The 10429-nt window shown below is 43.3% G+C and overlaps 3 long non-coding RNA genes across 3 annotated transcripts; all 3 read right to left on the reverse strand.

The window, feature by feature from the left end:
- Positions 1–4229: 4229 nt before the first annotated feature.
- Positions 4230–4590, reverse strand: LOC310992148. Its single transcript, XR_014595668.1, has 3 exons — positions 4522–4590; positions 4363–4428; positions 4230–4259 (listed from the first exon to the last, which is right to left on the reverse strand). It is a non-coding gene; the product is annotated as an uncharacterized lncRNA (long non-coding RNA).
- A 73-nt stretch (positions 4591–4663) lies between these two features.
- LOC310992146 lies at positions 4664–5235 on the reverse strand. Its single transcript, XR_014595666.1, has 3 exons — positions 5148–5235; positions 4894–4961; positions 4664–4758 (listed from the first exon to the last, which is right to left on the reverse strand). It is a non-coding gene; the product is annotated as an uncharacterized lncRNA (long non-coding RNA).
- A 465-nt stretch (positions 5236–5700) lies between these two features.
- Positions 5701–8464, reverse strand: LOC310992144. Its single transcript, XR_014595664.1, has 3 exons — positions 8337–8464; positions 5890–5995; positions 5701–5799 (listed from the first exon to the last, which is right to left on the reverse strand). It is a non-coding gene; the product is annotated as an uncharacterized lncRNA (long non-coding RNA).
- Between the last annotated feature and the right edge of the window lie 1965 nt (positions 8465–10429).

Here is a 10429-nt window from a genome sequence, read left to right on the forward strand (position 1 = left end):
GGGACAGCCTGAACTGTTAAATTGTTGGACCAACACTCAGGTGGCATCTCACCTCTGTTGATCTTATAGTGACAGCTGTAACAAATCCACAATTTACCCCGAGCAGTATCTAACACCGGACAGGGCACAACACAAAACTCATTACAATGATGCAAATAGTCCTCACTTATGCATTTTGCTGCTATTGAGGCTACTGTCCCTGTTTTACTGTAATCATCCTTTTTACAAGTCAGAACCTGGTGTCTAAACAACAAGCGGAAACATACCCCACATGTGAACTCTGGGCCGTCAGCGACATCCTCTAAAAACTGCTGCATAACAAAGTCAAACTGTCCCATTTTCTCTTTCTTAACCTGCCTTTTCCTTCTAACACCTGCTGCAACACGCCTTTTATAATCAGGATTTTCACGATATCTCCTGATGCTTGAAGCCTTTAGCTTGTCCCTATGAGACAAATTGAGCCGATACTTTGTTATGCTTGAAACCTTTAGCTTGTCTCTGTAAATCTTGTTCATTCCATAATTTCTTGTAGTTCTTTTTTTAGTTCTACTTTTATATAAAAGATTATGTTGATATTTACGTTGAATGTACACCTTCATTTTTAATTTATGCTCTATGTCATCCCTATATTTTATCACATTACAAGATTTCAACCTCATTCTGTGTAAAATATTGTGTTTATACTTTGTCACACTCAAAAGCTTTTTCCTTTCTTTGTGCTGCACATTTTGATGATATTTCTGTTTGCTATATCCCTTTACATTTTCCTGCCGCAAGACATTTTGTGGATAGTTTTGTTTTCTCTGCAAAGAATATTTCTTTTTCATATAATCAGATACTACATGTGGTACTAGATTCAAGCTACTAGCACTAGAAACGTTACCCTCAGCTTTACAATGTCTTCTAAGGTTATAGCCTCCAAAACCAGTTGTGTTAACCTTACAGTAACCATAGCAACTCTGTGTTTGAGGCTGCTGAACACAGACAACTGTCTCATAGTGGTTAGCATTAACGTTATGTAAATACACACCTTCATTTGACAACTTTTTACCCTGACAGCTATATTCAAGCCAGCGATCATTATAATAGGTGAAAACACTAACACCTAAATAATCAGCTGTGGCTTGAATCTCTAACTCAGTGGCCCAACTACCAACATAGCACATCCTTGACATCTTGATGTATTCTGATATTGAAGGATACTCACTTCTCAGAAGACTCTGATATGCACCAGGATTGCTTTGTAACTGCTTCACAGCTGCATTTCTAATCTTCTTATGGTACTTCTGTGTACCACTAATGGCCTGGCTAACGGCCCTAAAGAAGCAGTTTCCATCACCCACAATCTTCTCTGTCATACAAGGAATCCCTAAAGGACCAACAGCACAAGAGGTGGCATCTACTCTCTCTGATTCTATGTTAGTCTGCTTACACAAAGCAAAAGCAACCTCTTTAGAAAGGGGACGGAATTCTAAGTTTTTACATGATACATCCCCCACAAACACAACATCTGAATTGACATCATTATCAAAACTCTTTGCTTTCTTGGAAGTGCCATTTGTCTGTGTGCGTTTACGTTTTTCACATTGGTTAGTGGCTGCACGGACCACTGGTGTGACAAGAGGGGTAACCTGTCCCTCTCCACATGCAACAGCTGTCTGTGTGCATTTAAGTTTTTCGCGTTTGTTAGTGGCTGCACTGACCACTGGTGTCACAGTAACCTGTTCCTCTACACACTCAACAACTGCACCAGCACTCACTACTGGAATGACAGGAGCAGGACCAGGAGTGGTTACCTGTTCCTCTACACACTCAGCAGCTGCACCAGCACTCAAGGACAAAGTTGAGGGTTTCACTTGAACACCACAGATCTCAAACGTATTGGGAGATGTCTGACTACCTGCAAATTTGCTAAAGTGCTTAAACAGATGCTGTACAGAACTAAAATAGACTACAACACTCCGTCCTTTACCATGGACCATCCCATAAACATCGCGAGCATGGGAGTCAACCACAGCATACTCACCATCTTTACTACAAATGACAGCACATGTAGCCCCACCCATTGTAATCAAGCAGGGTTTGTCTTGTGTGCACCTCTGACGGAGACCATCAAACAGAGAGCTGTGCTCAGGAGAAAGGTACACACTTGGAACGTTTGCCCCAAGTCCATATGCAGGTTTCACATCATACTCAAAATCAACAAAACCATACTGCTTAGGCAACTCTGTAACAACAGGGAATCCAGATGGATCTGCGATCTGATTGCCTTCCCACATGGATGTGTACAGTTTATCACCTGCGAGCACTACCTCGTCCAGTGTGTCAGCCTGCCACTCAAAGACGCTGTCTTTGGTGTGTCTCACTAAAGCAACCAAACTAATGGCCATACACTGACGACCGAAATATGCAAACTTACTCTGGTCGCCTTGATGGAAACTTCCACTAACAGAAGCGCGACCCTGGGACTGACTTGTAACAACTGGATCAATCGCTACTGAAACACTGCTGCTCTCTCCCTCAGACTGAGTGGGCACAACTGGTTCAATAACCACAGAAACATTGCTGCTCTCTCCCTCATCAACACACTGCTCCACAGAAATGCTCTGTCCCTCATCAACACACTCCTCCACACTGCCGCTCTCTCCCTCAGACTGAGTTGGGACAACTGGTTCAATAACCACAGAAACAGTGCTGCTCTCTCCCTCATCACCACACTTCTCCACAGAGATGCGACTGACAGCAAAAAACGCTGAAGACAAAGACTTGTTCAGATCAGCAATGTGTTTCACCAGATCATCCAAGGTCGTGTCAAACATGACCCTGGATCGACCTGGACAAGATAGCAACCCCTCAGCGTTACGTATCCCACAGTCCACCACAACAAAGTACTCCCCATGCTGGATGATCAACACCACTGCTCTGTGGAGCCTCAACACACACATGCCATCCCTCGACAAATGCTGACTCAGCTCCTCCTTCAACTCAGTCCCATCCCCGAAGCTCCTATAATCTGTCTCCCCCAAATCCACCCTCCACTTCTGACCAAACAGATCATACTCCTTCCTTCCCCACCCAAACCAAGTTGCCAATTGTTTCCCCTCGCCACGAACGACATCAATATCTGCTTCACGCCACGTACAAACTGGAGCGATGCTATGTCTAACTGCCGCGACAACACTGCATGACACGTAAGCATGAACATCAAGACCAGCCGATGCAGTAAGCAAAGTTTTCCCTGCCACTGAAGACACTCCCCCCATCGGCAAACAACTACAAGGCAAAGTGGGAATACTCTGACCTTGAGTTGCTCCTGGTGTGCCCCCAGTAGTTGATGGCCGGTCCACCGTCACATCCAGGGCAGCAGGCTGGACAGACACAGGGATGGGAGGAGGAGTGGTCACCGGCACATCACAGGTCGACACAGGGTCGGGTGTCGCCTCCACCTGCAACAGAAAGAAATGACATAAAAATATGAATAACTATGGTATAGACAGACATGATTGCTACAATAAACATGCTATTACATTAGCCAAAACAGACACCATTGCAAAAACCCTTCAATAACTCTACTTGCCTTCTGGTCCACGACCTGGGCTTCAGGACGGACAGTCAACACGGATGTTGAGGTCACGACCTAGAAAGAGAAACAAAGGAAACCCATCCTGTGAATTCTACAGTTTCAAGTGAGACAAAAATACTGCTTCAGATTCTTCAGTTACACATCATTAACAAAAGTGCACCTACCATCGCCCTTGATGCCTCCATCCCAACAGCTGCAGACACCGGAGGACCTGGTGTTGCTGCCACCTGCAAATAAGGGAAATAAAATTACTACATATCCAGATAAAATAAAACAAGTGACTTTATGTGTCTATCACAATAAATACATGCCACATTTTCATTGCTGCTTAAATGCTAAACCTCTCCATCACAATATAAACATTACATACCTGCTTCCTGGCACGTCTGTGCTGCTTGGAGACAGGCCTAGTACGACGTCCCACAGGCGCCGGCTAAAGTGACATAAACAAAAAGTGTCAAAAAAGTGAACAACAAGTCCCCATACACAACAACGTTTGTATGATTTCAACTCTGATCAGACATTTACATCTAATATCTGAAGTATTAGAACTTTCTTGTCCTTCTATAATTACCTGCTCGCCTGTGGAAACGGTGCCCTGAGCCGATGGACCAGCGTCGTCCATGTCAGCCAACGCCGCAGGAGGGAGCCAGAAACGATTCAGGCGAAGAAGACTCTGTATGACAGACAGAAGGATTATTTACAACACTTATCATTTTGTTAGAGGACAAACTCTCACTGCCGTGTAAATATCACAGTTAAATAAGACGACAACCTACCACTTGAGGAAGCGTCCTCTTCCGAGGTGACTCAGAGCCATGCTGCTGGTCACCAGAGCGGCGGCGCTGCAATGACAAAACACAGAAAACAAATTAGGATCCTCAAACAATTTCATTTGTCAGTCCATGAAAGGATATTTACAAAGTACGACTTCTTACCTTCCTGACTGGCACAGTCGTCCACTCGGGAGGGGGGGTCCGTGGGGTTGCGACCTCCCCCGCCTCGACCACCCGACCACACCACGTGGGAATACGCCTTGGTCTGGGCATGCCAGACACCGGGCGTGGCACCTGTGGCAGAGGTGGCGGAGGTGCCGGCCTCTCCAGGTGCCGCTTGGTGGCAGCCACCAGCGACTCCACGAGGATAGGCATCCCCGCGTCATCACTGAGGTGCACCTATGAAGATAAAGTCATGACAAAAAAAAAATTAGGATTCGATAAGGTTTTGAACAATGTGACCGTTACTGTCAGTCATACTGTGTTGTCTATATTGTCCACATTTCTGATATTAACGTTACAATTTCTACTTACACCATCCCAAGCCCAGAGATGCCGTTTGCTTGGGGGGAAGCGTTCAACATGGTGGTAAAACGAAACACCTTCAAGAAAAAAAAAACAAAAACAGGAAAACCCACGGATTATTGAAAAACTCAATTCAAAGCACATCATCAACTTTCATAATACAAACCATAATGTCACATTATTTAAATTATAGCTAAAATAGATACTTCTGATAAACCATCATACAAATGCCTAAACCCATGTATTGATACTTTCAAACATACCGTGACTTGTTGAAACGCTGTGGAACTTCTGTCGGAAGGACTCCTGGACACCCCCCTCGATGGCCAGACGAGGGACATGGTCCACAACAAACACCTACACGAAATATAATAATGGTCAGTTACAAATTGATAGTCATGGTACATATCAGTTCATGCGAAAAAATACATGAATAACCTACCGTTGCAGTCCGCCAGGCTTCTCTGACAGTGTGCAGGTACCGGTCAAACGCTGCAGCGGCCTGGTCTGGGGTCTGCTTCAGGTTGTTGCTAGGGGCAATGACGCAGACCGCATCAGGGATCTGAGGACAACTGCGCGCAGCATGCTGAACCTCAGTCCTGAGCAGGTCTGCGCACGCCCCCGGCACGGACAGGAAACCGAAGGTGTAGCCGTCTGCTGCCATCGGCACAATCCCATCTGCAATGGGGCGCAGATGAGATGCCCCGACCAACAGAACAAGCTGGGAGAAAAGAAACAAAACATCTCTTATAGACTGTCAACTCACAATGACAAATTATTATCAGTGTTCATCAGTGTGAATTATACATACCTTCTTATCGGAGACCTTAGCTGGAATGTCCACCTTCAGCTGCTTTCCAGTGCGTGGAGAGACTGGCCACTCCTGGGCTTTCTGACGCCTGCCAGTGCCGTGACCTGTTGATGAAAATACATACCAAATTTCAGCTCATGCATAGAGCAACATATACATGAGAATTTTTTTGGAAAGTATGGAAGACTACTTACACGAACTGGCGCCAGAGGGGGCTGCCAAAAGCGACACAGCCAACGGCCGTGCCCGCTCCCGGAACCGAGCTGCCTCAGCACGGCGGTAGGACTTGCCACGGGGCATCTAAAAGTAGAAAGACCCAGTTAATAAACATGTGTAGATTAAGACATGCATTTAGAAAGGATTTCACATTACCAGCACACACACCTCTAATCATGTTTCTTGCTGGCCAAAGACAAACAGCTTCAACAACACACTGCAGACTTGTTAATCAAAAACTGTATTTTCATTAAAGGATTGTAATAATGATTAAAATAAACAATTAAAACATGTACCATGTATAACAATAGTCTATAAGCTCACACAACAACAGCCTAAGGCTGAGAATAAATGTATGATCTCAATAAAAATGTATGATCTCAATAAAAACCCACCCTTTATATGCCTCTTTTAAAAGAAAAGTACTATAATGGGCAATTGCACCACTTAGAATAAACAGACTTAAAATAGCCACACACACACGACTTAAAATAGACACACACACAACTTAAAATAGACACACACACACACAACTTAAAATACACACACACAACTTAAAATACACACACAACTTAAAATACACACACCTTAAAACACACACACAACTTAAAACACACACACAACTTAAAACACACACACACACAACTTAAAACACACACACAACTTAAAATACACACACCTTAAAACACACACACAACTTAAAACACACACACAACTTAAAACACACACACAACTTAAAACACACACACAACTTAAAACACACACACACAACTTAAAACACACACACAACTTAAAACACACACACAACTTAAAACACACACATACACACACACAACTTAAAACACACACACAACTTAACACACATACACAACTTAAAACACACACATACACACAACTTAAAACACACACATACACACACACAACTTAAAATACACACACAACTTAAAATACACACACACACAACTTAAAATACACACACACAACTTAAAACACACACACAACTTAAAACACACACAACTTAAAACACACAACTTAAAACACACACACACAACTTAAAACACACACACACAATTTAAAACACACACACAACTTAAAACACACACACAACTTAAAACACACACATACACAACTTAAAACACACACATACACACAACTTAAAACACACACATACAACTTAAAATACACACACACACAACTTAAAATACACACACAACTTAAAATACACACACACAACTTAAAACACACACACACACAACTTAAAACACACACATACACACACAACTTAAAACACACACATACACACAACTTAAAACACACACATACACACAACCACAACTTAAAACACACAACTTAAAACACACACACACACACAACTTAAAACACACACAACTTAAAACACACAACTTAAAACACACACACACAACTTAAAACACACACACACAATTTAAAACACACACACAACTTAAAACACACACACAACTTAAAACACACACATACACAACTTAAAACACACACATACACACAACTTAAAACACACACATACAACTTAAAATACACACACACAACTTAAAATACACACACAACTTAAAATACACACACACACACAACTTAAAACACACACACACACAACTTAAAACACACACATACACAACTTAAAACACACACATACACACAACTTAAAACACACACATACACACAACCACAACTTAAAACACACAACTTAAAACACACACACACACACACACACACACACACAGAGGATAAAGACAGCCACGTACTGCTATTTATATCTCAGCTGCACTGAATATTGGACATCTTAAGACTCTATAAGCTTTGAATCAACCAGTGTTAGCTCAAAACACCACAATAGCAGCCAAGTACTGCCAACTAGCAGCTTCTAGCTTACTGAAGTGAGCAAGTGAAAAAGAAAACAGGCAAATATACTGAATATTTCGCAACTTATCACTAAACAAGCAGTGGACACCTCAAACTACTCAGGGGATGCTGCATGCTAACTAGCTGCTACGCTAATAGCCGCTAAGCTAACTAGCCGCTATGCTAGGCTGAGCTCTTGACAAAACATTAATTAATTAATTTACTGTACGTAGACACGTAGCTTACCGATAAAGTCACACAGACGCATTTAATACCACAAGTACATTGGCAAAATGACTAAGCTATTAGCAACATCCAGACACAATAAACTTAGCCATTGCCTGCTAGTCAGCTCCTCCACACACAGACACACAGACACGCACACGCACACGTTTACATACCGACAGAGGAAATGGGCATCATCAGTCGGGCTATATCGCGTTAATAGGACAATTGTATTTAATATCACAAGCACCATTGCCAAAATGACTAAGCTATTAACTTAGCAACCTCCACACACAACACACTGAGCCATCTTAGCTTAACTTACCTTGACAGAGTGGCAGTCCTGCAGGTGGAAAATCCGGGTGGTGACGTTAGGTTGAGACGGTTGTAAAAGTTGTGAAGTTTTTCTCAGGTTTAACCGAGAAAAGTGCTCTCTTAGCAAAAGCTGTGAAAATCACTTCCCTCAGCAAAAAGCCTGAAAAGGTGTTTGTTTGTCTCTCGCTAGGAGTCTGTGTAACCACAAAGCCTCACAGTCTGAAACAAACGGGAGAATGACGGGGCGAACATCGTATTTATACACCTGGGGATTTAACTTCATAGCAACCAATCACAGCGCAGCGAGAGTTGTCCCACCCATATATATCTATGGTCCCACCCCCCGCTGCGCTGTGATTGGTTGTCCCAAACAAACAGGGCTGAAACCATGGAAACCAGCAAATGCAATGCTTTTGGGATGAGAAATAAAGTTTTCACTCAAAAATTATTAATAAAAACTTAAATTACAATATACGTTGTCAAACTGTCGGTTTTATGCTTCGGTGATTCCAAGACAGCTTTTTTTACATTTTATTTTATGTTATTTTTAATCATTACATGTTGGCTGAAAATGACAGATAGAAACAGACTGGCAATTTCTCTCACTTCATTTGTGTGTGTGTGTGTGTGTGTGTGTGTGTGTGTGTGTGTGTGTGTGTGTGTGTGTGTGTGTGTGTGTGTTTTCATTTTAGACTCGTTTGAAATAAATTGATTAATTCATGATAAATTAAACAAATTAAAGGTTCATTCAGTTGCATGTAATACGATTGGCTCTCACGTCCACATACTTCATCCAATCAACTTCAAACTTGCTGGACATTATCATGGCTCCGCCCTGAACGTCCCGATATATTAACTTCCCACGTAACTCATAGCGCCCCCCGGTGGTAACAGGAAGTGAACTAAAATTCATTAAAAATACATAGTTGACCCCATCAACTTCATTCCACTTCTAAAACATGCAGAACCAGTTGGTGAAGCTACATTATGAACACTGTGAAGCTACGAGTAATGGCGTCCCTGTGGGGGCGTGACTACCATCAATTCCTCGCCATGAAAATACGTTTGGCTTTTTGATGGCTTTAATGAACTCGTATCATCATGAAAATTGATACACAGGTCCAGGGTGGAGACCTCTTCCATCTGATAGGGGTGTCGCTCATGTGGCCCCCTAGTGGTAACAGGAAATGCCATATTTTGCATCGACATTGTCCGATCAGCTCGAAACTTCACATGTGTGATGAGGTAACGACCCCGAACGCAACGGCCCACATCCCGTTACCGCCCCCTGGTGGACAAACCGTAAACTTGCCGTAACTCCATCGTACATTGTCCGATTTGCTCGAAACTTCACGTGTTCGACGAGGGGACCGCCCTCGACGCAGCCGCCCGCGTCCGGTGGCGCACGGGGGTTTCGAAGAGCGGCCCGGGGATAGCGAGACGCCGAGTGGCGTGGAACGAGGGCCCGTCACAGCCGCTTGCGGCTTTAATTATTAGGGCCCGAGCCAGTGACAACGTCACAGGGAGGACCCTATTGTAATTCGACATGCACATTAGTCAACGTGCCAGCCGACGAGTAACAACAAGTGAGCAAGCAAGTAACCAAGTACTGCATAGACCTGGCGCAAAATATCCCAGATATTGTAAAGTTTATTAGGGCCCGAGCGGCGACTGCTGTCGCCCAGCGAAAGCCCTATTGTTTCTGCTTTGTTTATTATTATTAGGGCCCGAGCCTGTGACAACGTCCCAGGGAGGACCCTATTGTAATTCGACATGCACATTAGTCAACGTGCCAGCCGACGAGTAACAACAAGTAAGCAAGCAAGTAATCAAGTACTGCATAGACCTGGCGCAAAATATGCCAGATATTGTAATGTTTATTATTAGGGCCCGAGCCAGTGACAACGTCACAGGGAGGACCCTATTGTAATTCGACATGCACATAAATCAACGTGCCAGCCGACGAGTAACAACAAGTAAGCAAGCAAGTAACCAAGTACTGCATAGACCTGGCGCAAAATATCCCAGATATTGTAATGTTTATTATTATTATTATTATTATTCCTCGTCAATAAACCCCGATTTGACCCCTTTGCCACGCGC

The sequence above is a fragment of the Trachurus trachurus genome (genome assembly GCF_905171665.1).
Source record: "Trachurus trachurus genome assembly, chromosome: 10".
Lineage (NCBI taxonomy): Eukaryota > Metazoa > Chordata > Actinopteri > Carangiformes > Carangidae > Trachurus > Trachurus trachurus.